The sequence below is a fragment of the Lissotriton vulgaris genome, chromosome 5 (assembly GCF_964263255.1).
Source record: "Lissotriton vulgaris chromosome 5, aLisVul1.2, whole genome shotgun sequence".
In the NCBI taxonomy this organism is placed as follows: domain Eukaryota; kingdom Metazoa; phylum Chordata; class Amphibia; order Caudata; family Salamandridae; genus Lissotriton; species Lissotriton vulgaris.
This window is the reverse complement of record NC_141693.1, coordinates 716,663,527-716,681,856: the sequence shown is the minus strand read 5'-3', so window position 1 is coordinate 716,681,856 and position 18,330 is coordinate 716,663,527.

The following is an 18,330-nucleotide window of genomic DNA, read 5'->3' as shown; positions in this document are numbered from 1 at the left end:
TTGAGTGTTAGAGAAACTGAGGTTCTAAGCCATGGTTTATCTTTTGTCCCCACAAATAGAAATGATTTATTTTCCATACTGGTTGAGACTCACAGATTTTTTCGAACCATTAGGCTAAAACACTTTTTTCACAACACATCATATATTGCACCCACTAATATTAGTGGACTCAAATGTCCCTCCACATTCTTTCCAACTAACAATCTGATTTCTAAGGAACTTATCACGTTTGAAAACGTGGTTCTAACCGAAATTGAACAACTGTTTGACAACAGAAAATATGCCAAGTTTAATCTATCTAAGGACGATATGTCAATCATCAAAACTTTGTCTGAGCGAGAAGACCTGGTGGTAAAACCCGCCGATAAAGGCGGTGGAATCATTTTACAGGATAAAATCAGTTATGATACAGAAGCCCTGAGACAACTTAGTAACTGTGAGCATTACAAAAGACTTCTTGGTGATCCAACTTCTAGAATTCGAAAATTAATACTAAAATTGACAACTGAAGGCCATGAGGGACTATGGCTTAGTAAAAAAGAATTCGAATACCTGAATAAAGATGACTATAGTATCCCGGCGTTTTATACGCTACCGAAGATACATAAAAATAGCCAACGACCACCAGGGAGACCGATTGTGGCAGGCTGCCAGTCGGTTTTACAACCACTGGCAGAATATGTCGATTTTTTCTTGAAACCTTTTGTTGGCAATACCAGGTCCTTTACACAAGATAGTAGAGACGCAATTGTGAAACTTGAAGGTGTCCATTTTAGCCCAACACATAACATCTTGGCTACAATGGACATCGAAAGTCTCTACACCAATATAAACCAGATTGAAGCAGTCCAGATGATTGGTAATATTTTAGAGACTCGTCCACGTCCTCACCAAGTCCCCACTTGGTTTATCACTGAATGTGCTAGGATTGCCCTGGAGGAAAACTATTTTCTCTTTAATAATGACTTCTTTGCACAACTGAAAGGTGTGGCAATGGGGGCAGTTTTTGCTCCGACCGTAGCGAATCTGTTTGTCGCACAGTTTGAAGAACGAGTAATTTATAACAACAACCCTTTCTTGCCTAATCTCTCCAAATACCTGAGATACATTGACGACGTCTGTATGGTATGGGAGGGTACACAAGAAAAATTGGAAGAGTTCCATCTATGGTTAAATCAAAAGGATGTGAATTTACAGTTTACCCTGGAAAGCAATCCCAATATGATTAACTTTCTTGATTTAAACATCATGCATATCGAAGGTACACTGGCTGTGAGTCTGTACACCAAGCCCACGGCCAGAAATACCTTATTGGAGTATAGAAGTCACCACCCCCGCAGTCTGCGGGATAATCTCCCTTTTGGCCAGTTCCTCCGCATCCGGAGGAATTGTACCAGAAGGGAAGATTATTTCAGAGAAGCCAAGGTGTTACAAGAGAAATTGGTGATGCGTTCATATCCTTATCGATTGGTCAAGCACGCGATGAAACGTGCCTGGTATTATGATCGACAGGCCTTATTGCAGACAAACCGATTGACCCAGGACATCATAGAAAAGAATCAACCTATCACATGTGTTTTAACATTTGGTACAGAGTCTACACAAATCACCAATATTATCAGACGCAATTGGCATTTGATTAAAAAAGCAGAACCTCAATTACCGATTCCCAGATTTGCATTTAAAAGGGGAAAAAATCTTCGTGATCACCTGGTCAGAGCTTATGTTGAACCAAAGATGAACACCCTAACCAATCTATGGGGCTTAGCACCCATTGTGGGACACTTTCCGTGTGGTGGATGTACAGCTTGCGACACCACTCAGGCAATAAAAACCTACTGTATAAATGGGAAACAACTTATGTTGAAACATCACTCTAACTGCCTGACGAAAAACGTGATCTATTGCATCCAATGCCCGTGTGCCCTGAATTACATTGGTAAGACAACACAGGAGATTAGGAAACGCATCTCACAACATCAGTCGCGCATTAGGTGCAATGTCAGTACTGCTCCTTTAGTAGAACATTACACCAGCATGTCACACAAACCAGAGGATATGAAATGGTATGTGATCGACGTTGTAAAAGGTACAAGGAGAAGACCCAATGTTGATAAAATACTGGCTCAAAGAGAGAATAAATTGATCTGGCTCTGTAACACTGTGGAAAATGGCCTTAATTCTCTAATAGAATGGCATACTCTGGCTACTCTTCGCTGATTACTCAGTAGTTACTATAGTCCCTGTAGATTTGCTGAGTCCTTACTTGTACACACGGCTGTGTGTCACTTATGTATCAGTCTTGTTCAGACCTGAGGGATTTTTCTTCTGAATTTCCTTTCGAGCGAGTTTTAAGTCGTAATTTCGTACATCGCTCTAGGAACATTGAATACTATTCTGTTTCCTTTGTCTTGTCTTTTATTTGATTGTTTGAGCAGTCACTTACACGCTTTACTATATATAATTTTACCGTTCTAAGATGGCCGCCACGTTTCGGAGCGGTATGACGTCATTGGTTCTTGGCGTCTTTAGTCGGAAAATGCATTCGAGCAGATTGTTGCTCCGACTGATTGCTGAGACACGGACTGTTTAGCCGTAGCTGCAGACTCGTACTAGTAAGTACCCAAAGCCCCTAGACTCTACCCCATTGTGATGACATTGATTTTCCCGACATCGGGCCTTATGTGCATCGCGACTAGTATGTCCTCTTTCTTTAATATCCACAGGGCATCAGGTGGCCTAGCAGACTTGTAAGTTGGCTGTTACATTATGTTTGGGTGTTTCGGTGTACGGGTGTTGATTATTACAAACTTATAAAAGAAGGCACCAGTCAGATTAATCACACCGCATTATAATGTTACTTTTTAGAACGACCTATCTGGCGTATGATCGACGTGAGTATCATACAGTGCTTGTACTTTGTACCTATTTTTAATGATATTTAGGGCGTCACTGGGCTTGTTTGGTTCTGATGCTCGGCTTACTATTGGTAGATTACTCCCACTTTCACTACTCAGTGGTGTGGTGATTGGTCATTTTCGCGTGTTTTGGTCTGCAATTTTGCACTTTTGGTTTCTTGGATACTTCTGGGTGTGTGCATTTAGTCATGTTGGTTTTGTGCATGTAGCTAAGTGATGTGGCACTTGTCTTGTCACTTTATTGTTTTTTTGAGCTGAGTATACAACTCCTTGTACCTTAGGGTTTTTCATGTACATACATGTATATATATGTTTTATTATTAGATTCTCCTGTGCAACTCTGTTGTCCTGAAGATGGTCCTATGGATCTTTGTGACCGACAAGGACCGAAACGTCGACGCCTAACACCTGTCACGCAATATAACGTTCAATTCATTTAAAACTTAATGTGTGAATTGTACTGTGTATATTTGATTTATATGTGGTCTTTTGTTTGTATCCACATTATTCTGCTGAAGGTGTTGCTGTACTACAAAATTACTTTGCTATACAGACTGGTAGTACTTTTGTTGCCAGACTTTGATTGTCCAAAAATTGGTTAATTATATACCAAAAGAAAATATTAAAAAGATTATATATTTTTTTGATACAACTGCTAGTGTTTCTTGTGAAACCCTCTGGTCGCCTTACTGAATTAAGTGTTCACGGATGTGACACTAAGAAATTGATAAATAGATTCCTGAATGATTCCTTCCTGGACATTTAGCTTATACTGTACCTGAGGTGAGGCGATGGGTGGTGCGTGGTGCTGCTTCGCGGGGGGCCCTGGCCCGGAGGCCCGGCACTAGCACCGCTGGTGCCCCGGGGTAGGGGTCCCGCCGCGCGTTGCTGCATGTTGCTGACCCGTCCCTCACAGCCTGTTTCTGCTCCGGGGTATCCTGCCCCGGAGAGAGAGCCTCTCTGTGGGGATCGTTATGCCTGCGGCTGAATGGAACCCGGCGGAGCGGACTCAATGTGGCCCTTCCTTGCGGAGGGTAATGGCGGAAGTTGCAGCGCTTCACGCGATGGTGAGGGCCCAGGTCCATCATTGGCTGTCGGCAACAGATGGAATCATAGGACCGGGAACGAGCCCTGATTTGCTCCTTGAGACCCGGCAGCCGACTTCCCCCCTGTTGGAAGCCCCACTGGTGTGTTTGGACCCGGTGCTGGAAGCTGTGCCTGCCCCCGAAGAAACGGACTTCATTGCGTGTGCTGAGATTGGTGACTCTCTTAAGTTCTCGGAAACATTGGTCCTACAGTTATTGGAGCATTTCACTGCTTCCCCCATCCTGGAAACTGTTGGCCCACACTTTGATCTGTGTCGGAACGAGTCGCACCCCCTCCCCAATCGGTCTCCCAATATGGCGGATGGAACGATGCTTGGCTTCGGGGACGGGGAGGGACATCGTTGGTGCAAGCTGTGTGCGTTGGGACCTGCTATTCCTCTCCTAATTGCTGACTCAAGTTCCGGCTGCTCCTGTGTGAACTTTGACTTTCCGGGGATGTGGCTTCCCTTTTCCGAGGGACATGGCAACTTTGTTAGACGGGGCCAAGGCTGAGATTGTGGGTTGACTCGTTTAAGATGGATCTTTTGGTAACGGGACTGCTTCATTACAGACGGATTACGGGGTGGGGGGTTTGTGGTTCCCCCTGGGGTATTTTTGTATGGTGGACGACTTTACTTGTGTCGGCTTATGGGGGCCCCTTTGATAGGGCGGGGGGAGAGACCGGGAGCGCATAGACTATCGCCCTCCTCCGCTTCCCCGTTGGTGGGGTTTCCTTTCTTTCTCTTCTTCTTCTATATTTCGGGTTTGTTTCTCAGGCGACAAGCACACTGCTGGTGGGGGGCCGTAGTCATCTGCAGGGTGCAGGGTGGGGGGTTGGGGGAGGGGATCTTTCATTTTTATTTTTGTTTCTATGGCCTTTTTTCTCTTCTCTTATCTTTCTTTGTCTTTTTTCTTTTCTGGGTCAGTGCAGTGGGTTCATTTGGTATCAATCCCTGCTTTTTTCATCTGTGCCTCAATTTTCGTGGTGTTTTTTGGGTCTTAGGGCAGGTAACTGCAGGCACGAATTGACCGTAATATTCCTTCACATCCTGTTTCAGCGCCATTGATTTGATAGCTTTCTGTTTATTGTCGATACGTCTACTATTCTGCCTGCCATCTTCGCTGCTAGGAAATTGTTTGGCACCTGATACTCCCATCTTATATTATAAAATGAAAACCTTTTATATCCTGTTTTTTTAATTGTGCTGTTCAGTGGCCAAGAGAACGCTAGCATGGAGATTCTGCTCCCCGAGGTGCTGCATGTGATTAAAATTGCTCTCTGTTAATCTAACTGCTTAGCGGCCGGCCCCCGGGGTTGTAGGCCCATATTTGTATTTGGTTTAAATGTCAATAAAGGTTTTCGAGAAAAAAAAAAGCCTGCCTTTGGGCATTAAGCCTGCCAGCTAAAAGGCGCTCACCCGCAGTGATTGGACTCTAGCGCTTCACATGCTCGGAGCTGCTAAACAGCTCATAGCGTTATACTGGAAGAAAGTGGAGACCTCTCCAATTGCTGCTTGGTATGTGCGCTTATGGCTTGTCATAACTATGGAACTCTTTACAGCGCGGCTGCAAGCATGCGACACTCGCTTTAAAGCTGTCTGGCAACCTCTAATACCTCTGTGCAACAGAGTATGCGCGTTACATGCCCGCCAAGCTTAGGATGCTGTGACTCTTTGAAGATGCTATATTTCCACATGACCCTGGCAGATTACTCCCACAACCAGATCATCTAGACACGTAACCTCCCCTCATAAGTAACAGGCCTTTCACTAATATGCGCCGCCTTGCGCTCCCTTCCTGCCCGAACACACCACTCTTACTCTTGCTGCTATTTACCTGTCCTTTCTCCTACTTTCTCTCCCTTCGACGTCTCTCTGTCCACTCATCTCTGTTTGTCTTTTTTAGGCTTCTTGCCCTTGATATCAAGTTACTGTTCCTCAGAGGTCTTGTGCCATCCCACACCAAACCGATATAGCGCTATATAATGTACCACGCGGCCGCCCTACAAGAGTTGTAAGCTACATGCTGTGTTCATACTTGCCCCTCATGTTGCTTTTCTATGTGCCCAGAGAAACACCTGCAAACGCGGCCGGCCCTATATAGGGTTGTGGGCTGAACACTGTGTACATCTAGACCTGCATTCTGTTTTTTTAAGTTGAAAATAAAACAGACTTTCAACAAAAATTGACAGGACAACACAGGAACCCAAAGAATCGGTACATGCTTATTATGAAAGGTTGTTACAGGTATTTAAACCTTATAGTGGTTTTGAGAGTATAGGTGACAAAGATATGGGACATTTTGTATATAGGTTTGATTTTGGATTATAAACTGTAATTAGTCACATGATTCAGCAACATTTGATTTGTTGCAGAGTAAAACAGTCGATGAGATTCTGAGATATGCCAAATATTGTAGTGATGATATTGAATCAAGGTATAAAAAGTTGAAAGAGAAAATTATGTGGACACAGGTGAAAGTTGCAGAACAGAAAGATGGAAACAATAGTTCTCAAACAGATTTTCAAATGCAAGGACAAAATAAAATGGTCAGGTATCAAACGGAGGTAGAGGTAAAACAATTAGAGAAGACATGAAAAAGAAATATCCTTGTCATGCATGTGAAAAGTTTGGACATTGGAGAAATTATTATAGATCTTTACTGAAAAATGATGGAATTAATCAAAATTTCAACCAGTAGATGCAGGTGGTTGGGAATCAACAACAGCAGCAGGTAGTTGCATCACAGATACAACAAGTACAGGTGCCTCAAACTCCTATGCCAAATAATGTGAATGCTCAGGTGCAGAGATACAGTGCGAGTACTGGATTTCACACAGGTGAACAAGTTGGTAAGAATCAAAATGTAAAAATGGTTTCGCAATACTTGTTGCAATGCTCTGAGAGTGATTCAGACTCATCTCAATGACGGTGCCTGAGGGAGGAGGAAGAGTGCATGCGTGGCGAATCTCTAGAGGTAGATCAGTCAGGTCAATTTGTTGATGGAAAAGTGGAAGGTAATGATGTTACATTCCTTGTGGACACTGGTGCTACCCATTCTACTGTGAGAGCAGCAGAAATTCCAAACCTACCCCTCTCGGGAGAAATTATCCAAGTTGTGGGAGTCTCAAATAAATATATTAAGACTCCAATAACAAGGCCAATAGAAGTTCATATTTGAAAATTTAGCGATATGCATCGTTTTGTGGTATGTGATACAAGTCCGGTGAACCTTTTAGGAAGGGACTTGCTATGCAAGATGAACTGCACCACCAATTGTACGCCAGATGGTATTGCTTTTCAAATACCAGATGAGGATGTTGCTTTTAAAATGATGTTAGCGAAGGAAGGGACAGAAGTGAATGATTTGTATTCATTGCTTACAGAAGAAGACTTGCCTGCAGAGTTGAAATACAGTAAGATCGGATGTGTGGGATTTTACAGGAAAGGACATTGGTTTAATGAAGTATGTGGATCCTATTCAGATTACAGTTAAACCAGGTGCAATATATCCAAACACATCTCAGTACAGGATGAGTCCTTAGATCACAGCAGGAGTGATTCCTGCAATTAATCAAATGATTGAACAAGGTATTTTGAAAGAAATACTAGGTAGTCCTTGTAATTCACCTATTATGGGGATTAAGAAACTAAGCAGAAAATACAGAATTGGGCAAGATTTGAGAAAAATTAATAAGATTGTGGTACCTTGTTGCCCAATAGTGCCAAACCCAGCAGTGATTCTTTATCAGATTCCTTGTGATGCAGAATGGTACACAGTAAATGATCTGTGTCAAGCATTTTTCTCGATACCTTTACATCCGGATAGCCAATATTTATGTGCCTTCCGGTTCGGAGACCGTGTTTTGGCATGGTGCTGATGTCCTCAAGAGTATACAGAAAGCCCTTCGATTTTTTATCAGATTTTGAAAAAGTGTTTGGAGTCTTTGATCATGCCAGAAAATTCAGTGTTAGTGCAGTACATTGATGACCTTCTAGTGGCATCAAAAACATGAGAGGCCTGTGTGACAGATACAATTGCCTTACTGAATCATTTGGCAGAAGGTGGGCATAAAGTGTCACTAGCAAAATTACAGTTTATCAAATGGAGGTACAATATTTGGGACACAAAATTGAGAAAGGAGTTAGAAAAGTTGCGCAAGATCGAATCAATGCGATTTTGCAAATGGGTCCTTCTAAGACTCAAAAGGCAGTGCAAATGTTTTGGGAATGGTTGAATACTGTAGACAATGGATCAGTGGGTTTTCACTTACTGCAAAACCTTAACAGAGGTTGACGCAAAAAAAATGTGGTTGATCTGATTGGGTTAGATGAAGAGTGTATGAAAGCTTTTATTCAATTGCGAGACAGTCTTTGTTGAGTACCTGAATTGGAAATGCCAGATCACACAAAAGATTTTGCAATATTCTGCGGTGAGAGAGATGGATGTGCACTTTGTCTTAACACAAAAGCATGGAATGGCACGTTATCCAGTGGCATATTTTTCTGCTACTTTGGATTCAGTGGTTGCAGCGTTACCAGGCTGTTTAAAAGCAGTGGCAGCTACTTGTATGAGTGTTGAACAGAATGAAGCAATTGTTATGGGACATCCAGTGAAAGTATACGTGCCACACTCTGTTGAGATCCTTTTAACAAGAACTCGGAACATATGACAAGATATGAAAGAGTGATTTTCGGTGCTGAAAATGTGACAGTGACAAGATGCACAACATTGAATCCAGCAACTTTGTTGCAGAGTTCAAGTTGTGAAGAAGTGGTGGATGAAGCAGATCATGAATGTTTGGATGTGAAAGAATTGTGCACAAAATCAAGGCCTGACATAAAAGACACACCATTAGAAGAGTCAGATAGTGTGGTGTTTGTAGATGGATCTTGCCTGAGAGATGAAAAAGGTGCATTTGGTGCTGCTTATGCAGTATGTAGTGTCTATAGTTCTTGAAACATCCTGTCTGGAGGGGGCAAATTCTGCTCAACTTTCTGAGCTAATTGCTTTGACAAGAGCATGTAACATTGGCAAAAATCTGAGAGTAACCATCTTTAATGATAGTCAATATGGTTTTGGGGTGGTACATGACTTTGGACAGTTGTTGATGCAACAAGGATGTTCCACTTCTTCAGGATCACCAAATAAGAATAGTAAAAATGTAAAAGATTTATTGGATGCATTACAAATGCCCAAAAAGATCGCTGTGGTTAAATGTTCAGCACACAAGTCAAGAAATGACGATGTGGCAAATGGAAACAGATACGCAGACCAAGTGGCTAGTTTCTGTGCACAAAATTCAATTAACAGGGGGCTGGAGAAAAAATATACAAATTGCCACTTGATGTTTTCTTCTTTGGAAACATGGGATGATATTAGACAGTTACAAGAAGAAGCAAATGAAGAAGAAAAATAAATTTGGAAAAAATCAAGTTGTGAAAAAAGAACAGAAGATGAAGTGTGGGTATATGTTGATGGGGGACCAGTTATGCCAGATTGTTTACTTTCTCAGATGGCAAAAATAGAATTGAAGAATTGAACATGTTGGAAGAGATGCTATGATCAGACTCTTCAAGAAGTCATGGTATAATCCAAAGTCTAGGGTCATTGCACAGAGTCTATGCCAAAGGTGTATAGTCTGCCAGCAGCAAAATCGAGGTAGAAAAACAGATGTGAATTGGGGGCGAATTGGAAAAGCAGCAGGACCATTTACCAGATTGCAATTAGACTTTATAGAACTTCCCCTTTGTAATGGACTGAAATATGTGTTGGTTGTTGTTTGCTTGTTTTCTAGTTGGGTAGAGGCTTATCCAACAAGAAGGAATGACAGCCTGGCTGTTGCTAAACTGCTTTTAAGAGATATTTCCTAGGTTTGGATTTCCAGTCTCTTTAGAAACAGATAGAAGAAAATTGTTAGACCTGTCAGCCCTAGGGTGGTCTTACCCCGTTTTTTTGCCCTTTTCGCCTCATTTTTGCCACCATCGTTTATGTTGGACCTAGGTCTCGGGGCACCTTACCACTGCCAAACAGTGCTGAGGTGCAGGTGCTCTCTGCTAAGAACATGGCTGCCACAGGCCCCTGCTACTGTGGAGTGGCCATTGAACGTACACGCACCAGTAGTTAGGAGCAGGCTGGGACATCCTTATACTGCATCCCTGCCATCCCACCTTTTTGTTCCATAGCCCAAAATGTGGAAGCTCCTAGAAGCTTTCAGCCCTGGGAGGGGTTATGCTTTGCCGCCTTTAAAGGAGGTTCATCTGACCTAGGGGTATAAGAGGAACGGAGGGAAACTGAACTAGTCAGTTGGGCCACCACTGGACCTGGGGGAACCTCTCCCGGAGTATAGGCGGTTGGGCCTAGGGGAGGAACCTACACTACTGGGACTGACTGAGCTTAGGCCCTGCTGTACCCAAGTTAGATGAGGGACTCTGCCAGCCTGGTGATCTTGCCCAGTGAGGGGGTACTCAGGGGACCAACTCCAGTGTGCTGCAGGGAACCATCCTGCCTCTGATGCCTGCCGACTCAACCCCCTTCCTCCCCCAAGAACCTGCACTGAGACTTGCTGTGTAACCTTCCCCCCAAGACAAGCGCTGAACTGAAGTAGTGGTCTGTCTGATGTGAGCCCTGCTGGGGGATCAGCCAGGTAATCAGCGCTGTGCCAACTAAGCGCTTGATTGAGAGAACTGTGCCCCCTTGAGCTGTGCTCCTAAATTGCTGTGCCCCCCCAAGCGCTACTTTGCCCAGGACTTTAAAAGACTGCTGCTGCAAGAACTGTGCCACCTGCGCTGTGCTACTTAAGCGCTGTGGTAGTCAAGCTCTCTATCGCCTAGATTACAGCCGCAGCACAGGACTTAGTTGCACTGCTGCTGGGCCCCTGCCTGCTGTGATTCGCAAAGCACTGGGGGTAGCACGTTGTTACTGACCCCTGTATCTGCTCTCTAGCCCTGTTCCAGGAAGCACGCTACCTGAGAGGATCACCTCTGCGGCCCGGGCGCTGTGAGATCCGAGACGCTGCCTGCATCGCCAACGTGAGAGTGCCTTGTTCGGGCACTGCTGTAGAGTGCGCCTTGAGCCCGAGAATCACCGCCGTGGCCCCGGCGCCTGCTGACACGAATCCCCTTGCCGCCCGAGTTCACCGCTGCGGCCCCGAAGCCTGGGGAGGGCCGCCGCGGTATTGCAGAAGGCCGCGCTAGGCCTGTAAGGGCAGAAAGGGCGTCAACACGTGGCTGGGGCGCTGGCCACATCACCGCCCGCGCTCCCTGCCAGACGCACCCTCATTTGCTCTTGGTGCCACGCCCTCTCCAGCCGCAACCTTATTGGTCTCCGGGCCGGAGGAAGCATCGGGAGGCCCGGGACCAACACAGAACACCGGCAAGGGGGCTCCAGGATAGCGAGAGACCCCGATCTGCCCCAGACCAGGACCGAGGAGTGAGGGCCTCACCGAGGCCAAAGACACAGGTAACACCCCCTGGGGGAGGGCGGAGGCAACCAGAGATAGCGGGGCTGCTGATGAGCCTCAGGACAACAGAGAGGCAGCCCTGTGACTGCCCCTCCCCTCAGGAGACTGCAACTGGGACCTGTAGGCCCTATTTAACCCTGCAATGGCCCTGTGGGCCCTGAAGGCCTAGAGTAAGAGTGAAATTGCTAAGAGGCCTCCTGAACTGGGCACAAGACTGCTTTGGCTAGGGATGAACTGTGCCTGGGTTAACCCTTGCCAGGGGACTGTTCCTTTTAGAGTGCCCCTACTTAGGGAATGCTGTGTATGTTTCTGTTGTGCTATTCATGCCTTTGTTGGGTTATTTGAATGATTCCCCATGCACAGGAGATGTTTTGATGTTGAATCCAGATCTACGAAATGTTGCATTTAATGCTCCTGCTTATAAGGAATGTGATTGCCTAGAATGCCCCTAAACAACAGCGAGTTATTTGCATTGAACTAGCGTCTGAAAGATGTTGACCCCATTTGCTTGATATATAAGAAGAGTTACTTACCTGCAATAACGATACTAGATAAAGAGTCTTGAATTGAACGGCAACCTTGTGTGGTGTCGGTTTATTGCGTGCACCTTCTTGAGTCAGTGTGAGTGTGTGCTGCACCACTGCTTTACACATTGCCTGTGTGCGCCTTCCTGCCTCGCGCCAAGCTACCGTGTCGGAATTGGTGACCCCAGTTCTAACATTGGTGTTCAGAAGAAGAACAGATCCTGTGCACACGCTGATGAAATCGGTGGTCCTGCAGCTGGACGCAAAATTACATGATAATGGAAAATACGTAAAAGGTTCAAAAGATCAAACACAAAGGTTCATGTAGGTGTAGAGGTTTTCATAAGTCAATTGTTGGTCAGTACAGAAAATAATAGCCAGCCAACACGTGTTTCGTCACACCGTGAAGGAGATGTGACTCATCAGGGCTGATAGGCTATAAGGAATAGCAGGGTCGTGGTGGCGACTACCAGGTCTGAAGTCGGCCACGTGGTAAACAGAGGGATGAGAACTCAGCACCCCGTGCCTCAAATTGGAGCGAAAGTAGTGGATGGGTATGTCCAAAACTTTCCAAGGTGACCTAGGGCAGAAGAAAAAGGAGAACGCAAACGGGTCCGTGTGTCCAGGGAGCGAGGTCCGGGTAGAGTTCAGCTCCCTGGTGTTCAGCGGCGGGATAAGGACCTGTGGTTCTGCAGCACCCTCCAGGGATTCACTGTGCGCCGCAATTGGACACCTATTGTATAGTAAGCCTAACAATTTGCCCTTCACTATATCTGATTGATTGTATAGGCTCCTGTGTTAGCCCTGTTGCCTACGTCCTAGTGTGGTTTTCCCCTAAGTTGTCTGGGGCCTCACCTGTCGGGATGGAGTTCAAGCTGGCCAACCTAGAGGAGTATACGGTGGTGCCGCTGAAGGAGTTCTGTCAGGGGATGGGGGTGTCGGGCAAGCGAGCGCCAAGAGAAAGGAGCTTCAGAAGGCCTTGAGGGCATGGGTAGAGGCCCACCCGGAGGGGAGAGTGGATGAGGGGCAGGGGGAGGCGGGCACTTCTGGAGAGTTAGACCTACTGCAGATAGACGTTACTGACAATGTGATGCCAGGAAGACGTTCCGAGGCAGGCAGTATTGTGTCAAGGAGGAGTGCATCGCCAGAAGAGTACGAGGACAGGATGGGAGGAGAGGCAATTGAGATTAGAGCTTGCTAAAATGGAGGAGAGAGAAGAAAAGAGGCTAGCCATGGAAGAGAAGAAGCTTGTGCATGAGCTTAGCCTAAAGGAATTAGAGCTACGAGCATTGCAAATAGGGGCGCAAGGCAATAGGAATGGTGGCAGCGTACCCGCTGAGGTTCCACGAGAGCCTAAGGTTTATCTACCTAAGGAGGTGGTAGCCAGTTTCAGTGTAGGGGACGACATTGATAAGTGGCTGGCGGCGTATGAGGTGTCCTTGGTAGCCCATGGGGTGCCCGAGAGTTACTGGGAGGGTTGCCTGTATCGGACCATACCTCCAGTGGTAAGGGACACACTCTTGACTCTAGAAAAGGAAGATCGAACCAATTACTCTGTCATGAAGGAGGTGCTGCTTAGAAAGTTTGGCCTCACTCCAGAGAAGTATCGCCAGAGGTTCCGCAACAGCCATAAACTTCCCACACAGAACTGGGTGGACTTTTTTGATTATGCACGTATGGCCTGAGAGGGTTGGGTGCGTGGCAGCGAAGTGAGCGACTAGGAGGGGCTGTACAATTTGTTTTAAGGGAGCACCTTCTCGATAAATGCTTTCCAGAGCTGCACCAACACCTGGTGGACCGCAAGCTGACCGACCCCTCGGGAACTTGTGGTGGAGGCAGATACCTGGGTTAGCACTCGGGTGTCCCACAAGGGACCCGGGGGATGGATGGGTATGTCCAAAACTTTCTGAGGTGACCTAGGGCAGAAGAAAAAGGAGAACGCAAACGGGTCCGTGTGTCCAGGGAGCGAGGTCCGGGTAGAGTTCAGCTCCCTGGTGTTCAGCGGCGGGATAAGGACCTGTGGTTCTGCAGCACCCTCCAGTGATTCACTGTGCGCCGCAATTGGACACCTATTGTATCGTAAGCCTAACAATTTGCCCTTCACTATATCTGATTGATTGTATAGGCTCCTGTGTTAGCCCTGTTGCCTACGTCCTAGTGTGCTTTTCCCTTAAGTTGTCTGGGGCCTCACCTGTCGGGATGGAGTTCAAGCTGGCCAACCTAGAGGAGTATACCGTGGTGCCGCTGAAGGAGTTCTGTCAGGGGATGGGGGTGTCGGGCAAGCGAGGCGCCAAGAGAAAGGAGCTTTCGAAGGCCTTGAGGGCATGGGTAGAGGCCCACCCGGCGGGGAGAGTGGATGAGGGGCAGGGGGAGGCGGGCACTTCTGGAGAGTTAGACCTACTGCAGATAGACGTTAGTGACAATGTGATGCCAGGAAGACGTTCCGAGGCAGGCAGTATTGTGTCAAGGAGGAGTGCATCGCCGGAAGAGTACGAGGACAGGATGGGAGGAGAGGCAATTGAGATTAGAGCTTGCTAAAATGGAGGAGAGAGAAGAAAAGAGGCTAGCCATGGAAGAGAAGAAGCTTGTGCATGAGCTTAGCCTAAAGGAATTGGAGCTACGAGCATTGCAAATAGGGGCGCAAGGCAATAGGAATGGTGGCAGCGTACCCACTGAGGTTCCACGAGAGCCTAAGGTTTATCTACCTAAGGAGGTGGTAGCCAGTTTCAGTGTAGGGGACGACATTGATAAGTGGCTGGCGGCGTATGAGGTGTCCTTGGTAGCCCATGGGGTGCCCGAGAGTTACTGGGAGGGTTGCCTGTATCGGAACATACCTCCAGTGGTAAGGGACACACTCTTGACTCTAGAAAAGGAAGATCGAACCAATTACTCTGTCATGAAGGAGGTGCTGCTTAGAAAGTTTGGCCTCACTCCAGAGAAGTATCGCCAGAGGTTCCGCAACAGCCATAAACTTCCCACACAGAACTGGGTGGACTTTTTTGATTATGCACGTACGGCCTGAGAGGGTTGGGTGCGTGGCAGCGAAGTGAGCGACTAGGAGGGGCTGTACAATTTGTTTTAAGGGAGCACCTTCTCGATAAATGCTTTCCAGAGCTGCACCAACACCTGGTGGACCGCAAGCTGACCGACCCTCGGGAACTTTTGGAGGAGGCAGATACCTGGGTTAGCACTCGGGTGTCCCACAAGGGACCCGGGGGAGACACCCCGAAAGGTGGGCAGGGCTTTCCTCAGAAGAGAGAGGGGGAGATAAAAAGGAGTTCTTCAGAGGCCCACAAAATAGACAGCCTGGGAAAAGGGTAGGTTACCCACCCCAATCGGGATTCCAGAAACCCACATACCCTGACAAGAGCCAGCAGCCCAGAAATGTCCAGTGCTACGAGTGCAGGAGGTTGAACACTACAAGGGGGATCCCCAGGGTCACAAAAGGACCCCAGCCCCCACAGGAGGTAAGAGCCCCAGGGTGGCTAGTGTAGCGCAGGGGGAGGAGTTGTCCCTAGATGAGGGGGTGAGTGGACAGGCTTGACCCTGGTTTCAATGGGGGATAGAGATATGGTCCCAGTGACGCAGTTACCCTAGAACACTGCCAAGTACCGGCAGAGTGTACGGGTTAACAGGCAGGAGGTGGAGGCTCTGAGGGACACGGGTGCCAGCATGACGATGGTACTGAGATAGCTGGTGTCCCCGGAGCAAGTGATCCCATACGTACTACACCCGGCTGTGTTGGCTGACAGCAGTGTGGGTCACTAACCTGTGGCTCGGGTTCCCTTTGAGTGGGAGGGGTCTTGGGCCAGTTGAGAGTTGCCGTAAGCCCTCCCTTGCCAGTTGAGTGTCTGCTCGGAAACGATCTGGAGTATACCGCCTGGAAGGAGGTGGAGTTCCAAGCCCACACCGAAATGCTGGGATTACCAGGGTGGACTTGCGTGGTCACGCGGTCCATGGCTGCCCGGTAAGGAACTCAACCCAGGTTGGAGCCTGGAACAATGGCCCAGCCCAATGCTGGACAAGAGGACACTGTGGAGGACACACCCCGCGAGGTGGATGGGGAGCCTGCGGAGGTGACCCCGGAGTCCGCGGAGGTGGATGCTGTTCCTGTGAGGGACTTGCTGACCCCTGCAGAGTGGCAGGTGGAAGGAGGGCCTACCCAGGAGGAATTCTGTCGGGCGCAGAGAGAGTGCCCCACACTTGAAGGTATGCGGCGGCAGGCTGAAGTCCAAGCGACTGACAAGGAAAACGGCAATTACCACATTTACTGAGAGGATGGTCTCCTCAACAGTGAGCCTAAGGCTCCGGTGCATGTGTCATCGAGGGCCTTAGTGGTCCCCCAATGCTACTGAGCCTTCCTGCTGGAATTGGCACATGAGATACCACTGGCAGGACACCTGGGCCAGGACAAGACCTTTGCTCGGTTGGTACCATATTTTTACTGGCCCAGAATGCGAGTTGCCTCTGACACATTTTGCAAGACCTGAGAGACTTGTCAGGAGAGTGGCAAGACTGGGACTAAGTTGAAGGTCCCTCTGGAACCGCTCCCGGTTGTCAGTACCCCTTTTGAGCGAGTAGGCATTGAATTGTCGGGCCAAGGGACCCGTCGACTTCTTCGGGACACCGGTTCATCTTGGTGCTGGTGGACCATGCCACCCGGTACCCGGAGGCAATCCCTCTGAGGACCATCACTGCACCTGCGGTGGCGCGGGCCTTGATGGGGATTTTTACCCGAGTGGGATTCCCTAAGATCGTGGTGTCAGATAGGGGCACGAATTTCATGTCGGCCTATATGCAGGCCATATGGAAGGAGTGTGGAGTGACCTACCGGTTCTCCACTTCTTACCACCCTCAGACTAACGGGCTCGTAGAGCGCTTCAACGAGACCCTGAAGGGGGTGACCTGGAGCCTGCCAGAGGACTTGAGACGGAAGTGGGATGTCCTCTTACCCTGTCTGCTGTTCTCCTACCGTGAGGTGCCGCCGAAGGGAATTGGGTTCAGCCCCTTTGAGCTGCTCTATGGCCACCCTGTTAGGGGGCCCCTCAGTCTTGTGAAGGAGGGGTGGGAGAAGTCTTCCAAGAAGATTCCCTGTGATGTGGTCAGCTACATGCTGGCATTCCGCAGCCAGATGGCCAAGCTGTGGAAGGAAGCCTCTGACAATCTGGAGGCTAGTCAAGCCGTCATGAAGGAGTGGTACGACCGGAACGCTCGGACGGTGGAGTTGGATGCTGGACAGACGGTGTGGGTCATGGAGCCCGGAGAGCTTAGCGCCCTCCAGGACCGGTGGGATCGTGGAGAGACAAGGCCAGACCACTTACGTTGAAGACCTCAAAACCCCCGGACAACCCCATAGGGTGTTCCACATCAACCGCCTGAAGCCGCACCATGAGCGATCAGAGCTTACTCTCCTTATGGAGACGGATGGGAGCGAAGAGGAAGAGAGCGAGCCTCTTCCGGACCTTCTGGCAGCCCACGAGAAGGACTGATCGGTGGAGGTAGTGGTCCTCTCCCCATCCTTGACCCCGGAGCAACAGAGGGACTTCCGCCAGGTATTGGAGCAGTACGCCTCGTTGTTCTTCCTCACTCCTGGGATCAGGCATCTGTGTACCCATGAAGTGGACACAGGGGACAGCCCACCTGTGAAAACCAAGTCTTACCGGCTGTCCGACAAGAGCAAGACCAGCATCCAGAGTGAGGTGGCCAAGATGTTGGAGCTGGGGTGATTGAGCCTTCCAGCAGCCCTTGGGCTAGTCCGGTGGTGTTGGTGCCGAAAGTGGCCCCACTGGGCACCATATCGGTTCTTCGGTTCTGTGTGGATTACTGTGGCTTGAACTCTGTGACGAAGACGGATGCTCACCCGATCCCTCAGGCGGATGAGCTTATCGACCGGCTTGGAGCAGCTCGGTATCCGAGTACCATCGACCTGACGTCATGATATTGGCAGACTGCCATGGCGGACGGAGCAAAGGAGAAGACTGCATTCTCCACCCCCGAGGGCCACTTTCAATTCTGTGTGATGCCCTTCGGGCTAAAAAATGCTCCAGCCACTTTCCAGCGGTTGGCCAACCAGGTGCTTTCGGGCCTGGAGGCCTTCTCAGCTGCCTACCTGGACGACATAGCTGTCTTCAGCAGCAGCTGGGAGGACCATCTGGGGCTACAGGCTCTACAGCGGGCTGGCCTAACCATCAAGGCTAGCAAGTGCCATATTGGACAGGGATCTGTCGTGTACCTGTGACACCTGGTGGGCAGGGGTAAGGTGCAACCCCTCCAGACCAAAATCTAGACCATCTTGGCCTGGGAGCCCCCAAACGGAGGTCCGGGCTTTCCTCTGCCTCACG